Source organism: Lynx rufus, unplaced genomic scaffold, assembly GCF_022079265.1.
Source record: "Lynx rufus isolate CCGP_SWC_20201006 ecotype Redwood Valley unplaced genomic scaffold, mLynRuf1.p SCAF_14, whole genome shotgun sequence".
Taxonomy (NCBI): Eukaryota; Metazoa; Chordata; class Mammalia; order Carnivora; family Felidae; genus Lynx; species Lynx rufus.
Genome location: NW_025814828.1, coordinates 14,559,600 through 14,575,205, shown reverse-complemented (window position 1 = coordinate 14,575,205; position 15,606 = coordinate 14,559,600). Strand labels below are relative to the sequence as shown.

Here is a 15,606-nt window from a genome sequence, read left to right as displayed (position 1 = left end):
AGTCAGGAGTTCGAGCCCCACATGGGTGTACAGATTACTCAGAAATAAATCAACTTGTTTTTTAAAGTTATGTTTAAAAAACTAAAAAATAAAAACAAAAACAAAACTCTTCATCTAATTAACCAGCTAATAGTGTATAGTGAATTCCTTGATGAAGTCATTGCATCCCTAGAGGGCCTTTCTGTAAGGCACATATTTTTATCTCCCTATGGGAACACATTTATTTATTTGTTTGTTTTTATGTTTTTATTTATTTTTGGGAGAGACAGCAAGCACACGTGCAAGTGGGGGAGAGGCAGAGAGGGTGATGCAGGATCTGAAGCAGGCTCTCCGCCAGCAGAAAGCCCGACGCAGGACTCAAACTCACCAACTGTGAGATCATGACCTGAGCCAAAATCAGACTCTTAAGCCACTGAGCCACCCAGGCACCCCGCTATGGCAATACATTTAAAACCAGCCTCCCAGGGTGCCTGGCTGGCTTAGTCAGTAGAGAATGCCAGTCTTGATCTTGGGGTCTCAGGGTGGTGAGTTCAAGCTCCATGTTGGGCATAGAGATAACTTCAAAAAAATAAATAAATAAAATCAGTCTCCCAATCTGAGAGACATGAGCAATAATCTGGAGGTGTGTGAAGCCACGGTCATGGGATCAGGCCCCGCGACAGGCTCTGAGCTGACTATGGGGGCTGCATAAGATTCATTCTCGCTCTCTCTCTCTCTTCTCTCTTTCTCTCCCTCTGCCCCTCTCCCCTGCTCACGTGCTCACTCTCTCTCTCTCTTAAAAAAAAAAAAAACTCAACACCATGCCTGTAGGAGCTTACAGTAGAAAACGGATACCATCTGCTTATCCATTTTACCAAAGGTCCATTCCTATTTAAATCCCTGGTTTCAGTATTTCCTATATATAAAACATAGTATTTTCCTATGTAAAAGTGAAAAGTCAAAAGATGGCTATAAAGAAAATCAAGAGCCTGGGATGTAGATGAAGTAAATGCATCAAAACAAAGCATGCACTAAATAAATCCATGTTACTTCTTGCTATTTTCCCAATTTTATATGCTCGTTCTTAGACCCATGTCTAAGGGGAAAACCCCTTCCCTTCACTTGACATTCTGGGCCTCCTTTAAGACTCTTCACACTCAAGAATCACTGCCTTTCCCAGTCCCCATAAGTCTGCGCTAAGGGCACCTCTTCTGGCCTAGAGTACCAGCACCCTGTATTTCCATCTGAACATGCATATCATCCTGCACTTTACTGGTGGCTTTCTGCCTCTTCTACTGGATTACAAACTCCTTAAGAGCACAACACCACAGCCTGGCTTTGTATCTCCATCACCTACCATGATGCTGACACCAAGATACCCAAATCATCACCCTATCTTAAAGTCAACCAAAAACAAATACGGCCTTACTTTACCCACCATGGGCAGGACGACAGACTCAAAAGCACAATTCCAAATCAAGAACAATCACTTTGAATGGTAGAGAAACCAGTAGCATAAAAACATCACTTCCAAACTCTAAAATCTAAAATGAGGCAACTCTAAAATAAATGTCCTGGGCTGAACAGGAAGCAAAGAAAGTAATGCAAAAACCACTGCAAACTTCACGTTACCAGCACCAGGAAAAGAAAAAAAGTGATTAAAGCAACAAGGAAAAAAAACACAGAGCAGGTACAGAATGGTTCAGAAAAGCCTAAGAACTCAGGGCCAAAGTGAGCTATTTAGAGGCTATATCAAAATAAATTTCAAAGGAAATACTTGAAGAAGGAAGTGATGCTGTGGCTATTCTTTGTATATACGGATGGTGAAAGTGCACAACAGCATTCTATACAGGCACAAACTAACAACTTTACACCAAGGAAAACCTAAATAAATGCTCATTATTTAATCATAAAGACAAGTAAATATTTAGCATGGCTGACGATTTCCAAAAAAGAAGTGAGCATGTAAGGACACCTAACTGTAGGAGAAAGAAATCAACATATGTAAAATAAAACCTTTGTAGCACTTTTATACACATAAGCTCACTTGAACATAAGAAGCTCAACAAAGACCAGTTTAATATAAAAGATAAGGTCACAGTATGTGAACCAGATTTGAAAAATGGCACTTAGACCAAAGAATCCTATTTTTTTCCTTTTTAATGTTTATTTATTTTGAGAGAGAGAGAGGGAAAGAGAGAGAGGGAGCATGAGTGAGCAGGGGAGGGGCAGAGAGAGAATCCCAAGCAGGATGCGAGCCGTCAGCGCAGAGCCCAATGCAGGGCTCAATCTCACAATCATGACTTGAACTGAAATCAAGAGTAGCACACATAACTGACAGAGCCACCCAGGTGCTCCCAAATATTCATACTCTTAAACAATAGTAATAAAATTCTCTAAAAACATTACAGGTGTCCAAATGAGATTTCATAAAATATGAAATAGCATAAATGCTGAGAAATATTAAACTAAACCTAAGACATTGTATTAAAAAAAAAAAAAAAGACAGAATAGAGGCGCCTGGGTGGCTCAGTCTGTTAAGCGTCTGACTTCAGCTCAGGTCATGATCTCACAGTTCGTGGGTTCGAGCCCTGCTTCAAGCTCTGTGCAGACAGCTCAGAGCCTAGAGGCTGCTTCAGATTCTGTGTCTCCCTCTCTCTCTGCCCCTCCCCTGCTCCTGCTCTGTCTCTCTCTCTCTCTCTCTCAATAAGTAAATGTTAAAAAAAATTTTTAAACAATAAAGCAAATTTAATGCTCATATTTAATGAATCATTTCATTAAAACATTAAATACCTTGAGCAGATTAAGGGGAAGAGGGCAATGAGGAATTTTAAGTTTAAATATGGAAGAGAGCTAACACTATCAGAAAAAAATTTAACTCAGTTATAAATAGAAATGACATCCCTATATAAGGTTAACAGAATGGTGAAGGATATAAGGAGCTTTTAAAAAATTAAAGGTAATTTCTACAAAAACAATGAAAAGAGTATCGCAGATGACAATCAAAGAAGCAATTGCAAAAATTTTACTGAAATAAGGGAAGAATATTTTACCTTGCACAGATTATGGTCTTTTTGGTAAATTATCAAGGTTCCATTGAACTAAAACTCTTGGTTTTTGTTTTGGGTGTGAGGAGCATTTCATTTCATATCATACCTTCAATAGCTTCCCAGGAGACTTAGGACAAGCTCAAAAGTCCAGTAGACAGCCTACTAAGCCTCTTCAGGACCTAGCCCCTGCCTAATTCTGCTTCATCACCTGCTTCTCTACTTTCCAGCCATTGTGGATTTCTCTCAGTTTTTTAAAAGGTTGTTTTTCAGAAGCCTGTCTCTCTCTCTCTCTCTCTCTCTCTCTCTCTCTCACCCTGCCTGAGGGCATTTGCACCTTCTGCCAGGAAAATTTACTAGACCGTCTTTCTCATCCTTTAGGTCTCACTTAAATGTTAACTCCTCAGTGTGGCCTTCCTGCCTGCTCCCCCCAGGACAGATCCCAATCCTTACCCAGCTACATAATCCCATAGTACCTTATACTTCCCCTGTGACTCCAACTCAAGACTATAAATTCTTTAAGGGCAAGGCCTCCTTACCTTTTATCTACCACTCCATCCAACCTCTATCATAGTTTAGTACACAGCAGACACCCAATAAGTATTTGCTAAATGAAGGATAGATCCACAGGATGTAGGACAGGGTTATTTTAGAAAGAAATAATTGAGAGGCACCTGTGTGGCTCAGTCGATTAAATGTCTGACTCTTGGTTTCAGCTCAGGTCATGATCTCATGGTTCCAAGAGTTTGAGCACCACCCCAGGCTATGTGCGGTGGCACTGAGCCTGCTTGGGATTCTCTCTCTCCCTCTCTCTGCCCCTCCCCCACTCTCAGTGTCTCTGTCTCTCTCAAACAAAAAAAACTTAAAAAAAGAAAAGAAATAATTGATACAGTAGGAAACACCAATTTGCACAAAATTAGATTTTGTCTACCTCAACTATTTTCAATTATTAATAATTAAAATAGAACTTTCTTGGGGCGCCTGGGTGGCTCAGTAGATTGAGTGTCCATCCGATTTCAGCTCAGGTCATGATCTCACAGCTCATGAGTTCGAGCCCCGCGTCGGGCTCTGTGCTGACAGAGCATGGAGCCTGCTTCGGATTCTGTCTCCCTCTCTCTCTGCCCCTAACCCACTCACATTCTGTCTCTGTCTCTCTCAAAAATAAATAAAAACATTTTGTAAAAATTTTAAAAAGTAGAACTTTCTTTTTGTCTGCAATTGCTAAACTTAAATTGTAGTGGTAATATTACTGATAACAATTACATAACAGCAGGGTGCCTAGCTGACTCAGTAGCTAGAGCATGCAACTCCTGATCTCAGGGTTGCGAGTTCAAGCCCCACGGTGGGCATAGAGTGTACTTTAAAAAAAAAAAAAAATGTGTACATATATATATATATATACATACACACACACATATATACACACACACATACATACATACATACTAGTAATTAAAGTTAATATATTCTATGAGAGGCTAACAAACCAGGAGCGGTGTGTGCATAAAGTCTAGGATATGTCACACCTGAAACAACTTTTGTAATCTCTGAAAAATTCTATTCATCAGGAAACAAGTTTCCACTTGGCCAATATCAGGGTAATTGGGCAAAGCCAAGTCAGTAAGTTGTGCTTCAACTATTACTTATCACCATTTTTTATCTGCCATATCTTCCACAAGTGAATGTGTGTGTGTTTAATCCGTTTATTACAATATGATCTTACACTGCCAAGAACCTAATCTTTAGGCATAATATAAAATCTAAAATGGAAATCTAAATTTGCAACTTACCTAGGGGGCGCCCAGCTGGCTCAGTCGGAAGAGCATGCAACTCCTGATCTTGGGGTTGTGAGTTTGAGCCCCATGTTGGGTATAGCAATTATGTAAATAAATAAACTTTAAATAAATAAATAAAATTGCAACTTACAAAAAAAAAAAAAAGGACTCTTTAAAAATATTCATCCATATGTTTTGTTCACTTCCAGAAAGCAAAGTTGTTACTTTCAAAAGCACTATTTCCCTCTAAATCAAAAAGGTTACAGTGTCAGAAAGCACTTCATAAGTTACTGCTTGATATTAGGCCTTTCTCTTACAAAGGATACAAAGTAACAACAGAATCCTACAGCCACAGCTGTTAAACAGTTTAAAAAAAAAAAAAAGTAAACCTATATCAAACCAGTTATGATTGAATTTACAGTAAACTATTATTATCAGAGCAGTGCTGTGTCCAATCTGTTATTAACAATCCAGACACAATCTACCACACAAGGAGTTATTGATTTACCTACCTGGCACTTGTAAGGGTCACTTTCTATAGAGAAACATTCATCTAAAAGCAAAGAAAGTTAGACACAATTTCCAAAACACTTAACTTCCAACCAAACCAGTGCATTCTTCCCTTATGTGTACCCAAAAACTAATAACCCCAAGCTATCCTATCAGCAATGTCCATCTACACATGCAGTACATTGAGCAAAGGAGAGCAAGTGGGAGCATGGAGATCAGCCTATACTGTACAACTCGTTCCCAAGGTAGCTTTACTCCCACACCTACCCTTAAGGGTAACTAAAAAGAAAATGATGCAGGCAGGAAAACAGTTGTAGCTACAGTACCTTGCAGGGTAAGTGTCTAAATCCCACAAAAATCCAGTCTGAAAAAAACACAGAAAGGAGACAATGTGTTTGAATACCTGAATTTAATGAAGCCTGCCAGATGGGCATGCATCATTGGCATGAATTTCTCAAGGGGGATTAGAGGTCAAACACTAAAATGCACAATGTTATTGGCTTAAAGTCAAGAAAACCAATTATTTTACCCATGGTCTTAAATCTTAAAGGCATTTTTTTTTTCTTGCCCAACAATTATTATTACTTTTACCTTGATTTGTTTGTTTAAGTAATCTCCATGCCCAACTTGGGGCTTGAACTCACAACCCCGAGATGGAGTCTCATACTCCATGGACCGAGTCCGTCAAGGCACCCCTACCTTGATTTCGTATTCCTGCTTTTCCAACATATCACTAAGAACATTATGTTTTATCTGCTAGTTTAAAAAAGACCAAAACAAAATCAAATCAAAACCACAAAGACAAGGTAATTTAATACCATTAGCAGTATTGTCCTTTATATTCTGCTATATATTATGTTTAGGCAAAAACTTTTAAGTTCTTATTTATTTAAGCAATCTCTACACCCAACATGGGCCTTGAACTCACGACCCCAAGATCAAGAGCCATAAGCTCCACCAACCGCTCCACCAACTAGACCAGCCAGGTGCCCCTAGGCAAAAGCTTTTTAAAATACAAAAAGCAGTGAGAAATTGTAATATATGTAAAAAGATATTTTTAAAAGACCTATCTTTTAAGATCTACATCATTTTGTTTATCAGTGTCTGATGATAAAGAGATCTAGGTGGAAGCAAGTACGTAAGATTTTTTAAAATGCACTTAGCAGGAGGGTTCTTTTTAGGGTGATGGAATGTTCTAAAATTGGACTGTAGTGATGATTAGACAACTCCATAAATTTATCCAAAAAAAATCACTGAATGGTACACTTAAACAGGTAAATTTTATACTATGTAAAGTATACCTCAATAATGCTGTTTAAAAGGAATACTGAAAACCTACACTTGGTAAAGAAATAAATCCACAAGAATTTACGTATAGGTCCCATCTTCATAGAACAACTGTCCTGCTGTGGCCAAGATGATTTCTAGCCCTGAGTTTCTACAATATTTAGACTGTTTCTAACTTTGATAAGTGACAAAAGTGATTCTCATCAATTACAGAATAAAACATTAAGTCATTTTCCTCCCTCATATAGACCTCTGAGCATTCCTTTGGGCTAAGCAACTGTTTAGCTCTCTGAATGATGGGTCTTGTTTTAAAAACCGACACACACACACACACACACACACACACACACACTCACAAGAGGCTTTAAGTAGCAGAAAATTCTACTTTCAAGTAGGAACATTTTTGTCAGAGCCCAACTTCTATGTATTAAAAAGCAACAATAACACACCTCTGTGAACTTCATTCACCTCCAGGTTTTATTTCACTTAAGTCATTACAATTACAGAAGAGATACCCATCTGCAAATTGCAATGGCTGTCATTTAGAGTGCATCAAAACCACAAAATTGAATTCAAGGAATATCTTCATCGCCGTCATTAGTGTAGCAAATTTAATCAAAGTCAGTCAAAAGTTAACAGTGGAACATGCAGAAACATGAAACACCAAGTAGTTAATTAGAAACAACTACCTCATTTTGGGTGTAAATAATCATGTACAACCTTCATTTATGAACTAATGACTCTGTTAGAAAACTGTGCACTTCCAGTTGTCCTATCTAGCAGTGCTGATGGACCTGAGTCCAGCTTCCCGTGTGACTAAAGGTCAGGCAGCCTTACCAGTGTAGCCTGTGAACTCCAGGAGGCATATTCATACCTCTAGAACCTCCCCAGGAATGACTTTACAGTAGGATCTCAAAATATGTTTGGGCAGTCAGATTCCTAAAGAGAAGCAGAGAGAGCATGGTTTTGAAGAACAAGGGTTCAAGTCAGACCGGTTTGGATAGTAGTTTTGCCTCTGCTGCTGACTAGCTGGGTAATCTGTGCATACTGTTTTCTCTCTCTGAGCCCATTTGATCAAATGTGTTGGGAAAGAAGAGAAACCTCTACCTCATACAAGTGTTGTGAAAACACACTTTGCATCTATCCATGCAAATGAATTATTTGGTATTCAGTACCAAATATCTGGTATTCAGTAAGGCTCAAAAAGTAGCATATTATAGTTTAATTATTATAAAGACTGCCCAAAACAGAGACCACTCCCAAAACTTGACCTTAATTAGAACTGTCTTGAACACAAATGTTTCTGAGAGCTTAATTCAAATGTTGACAACCAATTTCAAAGACCTGAATGGGCTAGATCCTTTCAACCTAATAAGTAATTTTCTGTTAATTCCCAAATCCTAATTTTCTAAATGTTACCAGGCTCTTTACGTAGAAAGTCCTCACTCTCAGCTTTCATACCCACTAACACAATTGCACCCAAGCTCATGTCTCAGTATTATGAAGTAAATGTACAAACTCAAATGAGAAATGAGGCCAAACCTTTGAGTAATCCAGTCATCCATGCACTGCTCCATATGAAGGAAACATTCTAGAAACTATCAAGAATTTAAATACAAACACAAAAGTGACGTATTGTCAACAAAAGATTTCTAATGTTGAGTTTAAGATAGAAAGTAAATTGGAAAACCCCTCCAAACAAGAGTTTAAATTTAGTCTTTTAATTGCAGTATTTTCATAAGTTGAAATATGTGACCCAATTGACAACATCAGAAGATAAAGAACCTTTGAGATTCTATCTCCTCCTCTACTAAGGAATTTGAAGTTGCAAACAAACAAACAAAAAAAAGAAACAAAGAAAGAAGAAAAAAACTACCTTTGGAATCTAAAACTATCAAATTCTGAGTAAACAGCCTTTTCTACTTTAGAAAGCAACTGAATACTTAAAAATCTGCTATTCTTATACCAAAGTTAAGGGTTACCTAAAAGATTTCCCTTACATTTTGGGTGTGTGTGTATGTGGGTGGATTCATTTGTTCTAAATATCTTAGTATTTGGTATCAATTTATTACATGAAAAAGTCTCATCCCCATACTTACTGCCAAAAATAAAGTACTATGCTAGTGTACCTTCTAATATCTAGAAGAAATAAAAGAGATAACCACCAAAGTTACCAAAATGGAAGGGGAAAAAAGGTGAACTTTTAACAGACACGCTGAAGAAGGCTTATTTTTCTTGGTTCACTTCCTTACAAATTTCCTATAGCCGTATTCTTAGATATAGCTGAATTTTCTATCACAAAGTAAATTGAAACGCAAATCATAATAAAAGGTTAAATTTCTGCAACAGAAGCCACTGTCATTTCCAACAATGCAACTATTGTTGACAGAGAGTCTCTCACAGATTCTTGGACACAGTGGTGAAGCAAGGCTGGGGGGAAAAAAGCATACTTGAAGCAATTTCTCCACCTCTGTATTTCAGTTTGTAATGGAACAACACTGCACCTTCAAAGTAGAAATACCATATAAAATCTGGTTCTCATTAAATGACTGCTTTAACCCCATGCAGCATATTTGGAACAGAATGGATCTGATTCGCAATCAGTCAACCTTCTATTACTCATCTATGCGAGATGGCCCAGCAATTTCCCTCAATGGGAGCCTTTTCTTTTAAAACCCCGGGGAATACTGTAAATGCCACACTCCAATTTAAATGACTACAAGAAAATTACAATGAAAATAATGGCAGATTTAGCCCAGGGAACTCATATTAAGTAAACATCAAAAACCTGAGATAAGGGGCAAAAAACCTTTCTACAAGCCCCTAAATCATGACTAAATTATAAATCTGAGCAGGAAAAAAGAAATCTTCTCTGAAGAAAGAATGTTTATTTGTAATGTTTTTTAATATATCAAGTTTTGTTTCCAAAAAAATGAGGGTTAGGAAACATGCTAAATAAGCAAAACTAGTATACAAAACTTATACACACACACACCAAATTAATCACTGTATTATGTTTAAAACACAAGACAATTTAAAAAGATTTGACACTCCAGTTGAAGACCCTCCAAACTCCTCTGAAATGGTAGATTATTTAACACTCTCGGGATGATTAACTTTATTTAGCATGCCTCTTCTGGAATTCTATTATTTAATACAGGCAAACTGAATTTTTTTTTTTTTCATCCTAATTAGGTTTCCTTGTACTTGTGAAATGCTCAGCATACTCTGTGCTGGCAGCTTTAGTTCTGCAGCTTCTTTCTTCTGGCTCCTTCTCCCCCCCCCCCAACACCCCTAACCCCCCCCCCAAAAATATTTCCTTCCCAAATGTTCTCTTCTCTGCATTTGTCAACAGAAACACCCACTGGTGGTGTCAAACTGGTAATACTGCTGCAGGCTTCCTTACTCCTGTTCCAGTGTCAAAGCCAAAAATGCCGAAACCTAAAATAGTACTTTTAATAAAGAAATTAAAAGAATTGCTAAGGTATTCAAGTACAATGTTCTCAAAAAGAGGCACACCTTTAAAAAAAAATTATTAATGAACCCTAATTGGGTTGTTAAATATAAAATTATACTACCCCCCCGCACTAAACATACAGAAACAAGTAAACACGGGTTCTTCACATTTTATGAATAAAATATTTTAAAACACTTAAATTAAAAACAAATTTACATCTAAATGTCATTCACATATAATTCCAAATAGCCTCTGTAAAGATGCTTTTGTAACCCTACAGCAAGAAAGGAACAAGCCGGAAACGTTACCTAAAACGATAATCCTATTCTATACATATTTATGTCTCTTGTTTTAGTCAAATGTTCTCAAATTAATTTGTGTAATCTTTTACATTAACTACATAAGCATTACGTCCAAACAAACCTAATTCAGATTCACGGGAAGAAATTATTCTGTGTCTGCAATACTTTCTAAAATCAGCCTAAATTTCAGCCAATTAAAATAGATTGTGTTAACAGAACACTGATCTGCAACTACTTAAATATCACAGCATCCGTCTAATCTCACGGTGGAAATACTAAGGTCAGGCTTTTCTTATTCGGGCATCTGGGCTTTAACACTCAAGTGAAGCGAAGGAAAAAAAAGAAAAAAACACCTCAAGGAAGATCTGCCTTTTTACACAGAAATACGTTCAGGTTATTTTTTTCCCCCAACGTGGGCATAAAACGTGTCAACGCGAGCAGGACCTGTTCGTGTGGAAATGGTTCCAAACCCTAGGATTTAATTTCTATGAGGGTCCAAAGGGTACGAAGGTCTGGGAAGGGGCCAATTTCTGCTTCTCCCCACTATGCCAGTGGTGAACTTCATAGCAACGCCCGAAACTTGTTGGGAGGAAGCTGGAAGAGCCGCGGGGCAGGCGGTGGGTCACTCGCCCACCCTCGCGGGCAGCCAAGGTCAGTCAGCAGGGCCGGGGCTCCGGCCCCGGGCTCGCAGCCCCCGGCGGGTCCCCGACTCTCTCGGAACTCGGGCTGGGGGCTCGGGCGCGCAGGCTCCTCCTCGGCGCCGGCGGGAAGGGGCTTCCCTCGCCGCAAGCCCGGGGGAGCCCGCGCCGCGGGGGCGGCGGGGCGGGGACGCCGCAGACCCGCTGCTGAGGGGAGCCCCGCCGGGCGGCCTCGACCCGCCGCCCCTCCTCACATCCTCCCGTCTCCCCACCCCCCAAAATACAGTCCCAACCCCTCGCTGGGGAAGCCCTTCCACTGGCGCAATGGGGCGCTGAAGAGAGGCCACTCCAGGCTGGGGCGTCCTCGCCGCGTCGCCCTGTTCTGGAGGAGACCCGCGCCGCCGCCCCTTCTCACGTCTGCCCGGGGGGACCGGGTGGGTCCCCTCTCTCAGGAGAAGCTGGGTGGCGCGGAGCCAACGTGGCAACAGGAAGGCCTGACGGGCGGGTGGCGGCGCAACTACTCACCCCGCCGAGTCTCCCACCTCCAGCCGGGGACCCCACAGCTCCTGAGGCCGCCGTCGCCGCTTTACCTTTCCCAGTGGCAGGGACAACTAATGGAAACCTCCGGCCCCGCCCTCTCGCAGAGGCGAACGCGCAGCCTAATTTGCTAACTGGCCCGCCCCGGCCGTCCCGTTCGGGCCAATGAAGAAGCTTCTAAGACTCCGCCAGGTCCCGCCTTCGCCCCGCCCACTTCTGATAGAAACCAATGCGGAGAGAGCGCTCGTCCTCGAGCGCGGGCCCGCGCGCCCCGCCCGCGCCGCTCGTGCTCGGACCCCAGAAGCCGAAGAAGGCTCGTTCCTTGTATAAACTCGCCTGAGCGCGCACGCGCGCGCCGCACCACCTCGCGGGCCAGGTTTGGTTGCCCAGCCAGGCCCTAGCAACCTGGGCTGGGTGTCTGGGAGGGGCGGGGCCCGAGCTTCGAGCGTTCAGGGGGAGGGGGGTCAGGGGGAGCTGGGTGGGGGGAGGGGGGAGGGGCGGGGAAGATCGTGACTAAGAAAGGGGCGGCTGACGGGGTGGAGGGCCGTAGAGGCCCGGGAATCCGCCTCTCACTGCGGAAAAAAAGGGGGAATCCTCCCTGCAGCTCAGCCAGCCTGGCCTCACTCCAGAGGGACACGTGCGGAGGGTTGAGGGGTCGTGGAAGAGGGGGAGAACACATTTGGGGCGGGAGCCGAGGCACTGCTTGGAAATAAAGGACGGAGGACGGTTTATCTCTGTCTTTGGTAAAAATGATATCGAAGTCTATTGCAGCTGCTGCCCAACTGTTGCAGCTGTGCGTGCACACGCACATATGCACACATTCACACATTCACACGTACACTCATCCATCAGCCTGCGATCCCTTGGGTGAATTGGGAGCAAAGAACTAGTAGCCTGAGGATTCCTTACACGGCAGCTGGATGCATGCGAACGGCTGTGGCGGCAGCGCCAGCGGCAGCATCAACCCACAGCTCTGCTTTGGTCCAATGCTCCGCCACACAAGATTCCCCAGCTGGCAATGAAGTCATCCCTCCACCGGTAGAAATGGAAAGCTCTCAATACCTACCAATAATCAGGTTTCCAATGAGGATGAAGAGGTGATGAAATGGAAGGAGATACATTTCCAAAGCCACTTTTTGAAAATTAAGAAAAATAATAATCCTGTTTAAAGGCATTGTGGACAAATCTATGAAAAACTGCATAATAATTTCCACTTAAAGCAAAGAGGGAAAATGGGGTGTTTTTTTCTGGTTTTTAGGAAAAGCACGGAAAATAAGTGTGTGAGGTCATAGCAGCTACCAAATTAGAAATAGATATCTTGGATTAAATCCACTTAATCTATTCCTGTCGTGAATCTGGTAACAATATGTAACAATATGCTGGTTTTGACCACTTGGTGCCAAGCCACTAGGGTTTTCTTTTTCATAACATGGTGAATATTTGATGAGGAAATGAAGGTGCCTTTCTCTTCAGCTTTTCAGGAAGCATATTAGAAATTTTTTCAGGTAGGAACAGTGAATTAGCAGTGAGGGAAAATGGAGTCAGAGGCAACAGCAGGGCTTTGCAGAGTCTCCTGCCTCCTCCAAGTTGCAAGGTAACAGTGCCGTGACCTCAAGCTTCACCCATGTGGAGCCAGCATTCCTGGGCCAATCATGCCATTTTCATCCCTGAGCGTTAGTGCCTTTGTGCCAGGAATTGCAGCAACATTACTTCTGGACCAAATGAAGAGTGGTTTATCTGTGTAGGTTAAGAAAAACCAATAACCGAATATTCATTGGTAGAGGTCCAATTTAGTTCTAGGTAGTAATATGAAAGCTTTATAATGTGCCATCCCATATATATATAACTATGACCTTCCACTTGGGGACATTTGCTTTGATCTGGTTTTGAGGAGCTGGCAAAGGGTTTCTTAGAATCACATCCAGTTCAGTTCATTTCAATTTTGATCAAAAGCATGTATTTTCTAGGTCAGTAAGAGTTAAAAAGTACCATGCCACCATTTAACTGAGCTCCTTGTTTATGAAGAAAGAACACTAATACTTAACCACTGAATGAATGCCTGCTATGTGCCAAGAATTTTCCATACATTTAGAGTTGCCAGATAAAATACAGGAGGCCTGTTAAATTTGAATTTCAGATAAGCAAAAAGTAATTTTTTAGGGTAACTATGTATTTTTATCCTGGATATGTGTGGAACAAGGGTTGAAGACTAAATAAGCTTTCTAATCATTGTCCAAAAAAGCATTTTTGAAATTGCCCCTCTGGGCCCAGAGCTCATAATGAAATCAGGATCTGGGAGAAAAGCTTAAGAACCAAATCATTGTGCAAATGTGTAATGTTTGTAGAAAGAGGTGCACATACTTATACTAAAAATTTTTTTGGTTTTTATCTGAAATTCAAATGTAACTTGGAATCCTATATTTCTATTTGCTAAATCTGGCAAACCTACATACATTATCTCTGAGGCTTCAGATTCTCTGAAATGTTTTCTCTTAGGTCACCTTTTTCCAGATGAAGCAATAGCTTCAGAGGCTCTCCAGCATCTATTCTCTCCATCCTCCTTCTAATAGAACCCCAACAGTGTTCAGGTATCCCCACTTCCAAGGTGGTGGGTGCTTATTAGTCAGTCAATCAATGACTAGGGCCCATTTAGACTAAAGGAAAGGACTTAACATCCTATGATTTGAGGGAGAGGTTTTCCCTTCTATCCTGCTGGATGAACAAGGAAGCAAGTACCCAAGTTGCCACTGGCAGCCTTTTTGTGACTAGAGGAAAACCATCCTTAGGCCAAAGCCTGTGCCCTACCTAAGGCAAAGCTGAAAATTAGAAAAAAACAAGCAAAAAACCTGGGTTCTTGATGATAACACCTAGTTACTTAATTAAACAAATTCTGCCTTTTCCTTGCATGTAAGACAGTTTGAGTCAAAGTTTCTATTAGATGCCTCAAAGTGTCCCACTACAGAGCCCATGTGTGCTACTCATGATGGGTCTCAATAGTAAATAAATAAATGGCCATGAAGATGTAAGACATTTTTATCCTGGATACACGTGGGACAGGTATGGAAGACTACATAAGCCTCCTAATCATTGTCAAAAAGCATTTAGGATGATACTTACCTACCAGGGAAGATATCATGATCACGAAGGTGGTTCTCTCAGGGTAAGTCTCATCCACTGCACTCAGGTCATTCTGACTCCAGCAATTTCCCCAAACACGGAAAACGCGACAGCAATTTCTGTTAGTGAAAGGCTACATTTGCGGGGCGGGGGGCGGGGGGGGGGGGGGAAGCATCTATAAAGTGCCCACTGGGCTTAGACTTCATAATGCAAGATCTAGGAGAGGTGCGCCCGAGTGGCTCAGTCGGTTAAGCCTCTGACTTCAGCTCACGTCATGATCTCATGGTTCAAGAGAACCATGTCAGGCTCTGTGCTGACAGCTCAGAACCTGGAGCCTGCTTCAGATTCTGTGTCTCCCTCTCTCTCTCTGCCCTCCCCGGCTCACGCTCTGTCACTCTCTCTCAAAAATAAATTTTTTTTAATTAAAAAAAAAAAGATCTAGGAGAAAAGCTTAAGAATCAAGTCGATATGGAGGCACCTGGGTGGCTCAGTTAAGCATCTGACTTTGGCTCACGTCATGATCTCACGGTTTGTGAGTTCGAGCCCTGTGTCAGGCTCTGTGCTGACAGCTCAGGGCCTGCTTGGGATTCTCTCTCTCTCTGCCTCTCTCTCTCAAAAATAAATAAACATTAAAAAAAAAAAGAATCAAATCAATGTGTAAATTTCTAGTGTTTGTAGGAAGGGGTGAGCATTAGTTGTTCCTTGGCCCTAATCAGAGCTTAAATCAGTCTGTCAGATCTTACATGTTTTCATTTAAAGTTCATGCCATTTGAGAAAATGTCATTTTAGAAATGCGAGTCCAGTACCTCATTTTAAACTATTAAAACCTCTATCCCTATCCTCCAGGCACTAAGTTTAACCACAAACAGTGTAGAAAGAACAGAAATGTCAGCCTCAAAAGACCCAAGAGGGAAAACCACACCAGAATAGAATACCATATGAAAGTGGATGGTTGGC

General features: G+C 41.3%; 1 protein-coding gene and 1 non-coding gene across 2 annotated transcripts in view; one reads left to right on the top strand and one right to left on the bottom strand.

The window, feature by feature from the left end:
- CDKL5 (cyclin dependent kinase like 5) overlaps nucleotides 1–11,570 on the bottom strand; it is a 192,591-nt gene extending 181,021 nt beyond the window's left edge. Inside the window, exon 1 of the mRNA XM_047075963.1 lies at nucleotides 11,521–11,570. The gene's annotated coding sequence lies outside the window, so the exon portion shown is untranslated. The remainder of the gene's footprint in view (nucleotides 1–11,520) is intronic.
- A 3,071-nt stretch (nucleotides 11,571–14,641) lies between these two features.
- On the top strand, nucleotides 14,642–14,798 carry LOC124509728 (U1 spliceosomal RNA). The gene has a single exon (XR_006961506.1). It is a non-coding gene; the product is annotated as a U1 spliceosomal RNA (small nuclear RNA).
- The last annotated feature ends 808 nt before the right edge of the window (nucleotides 14,799–15,606 follow it).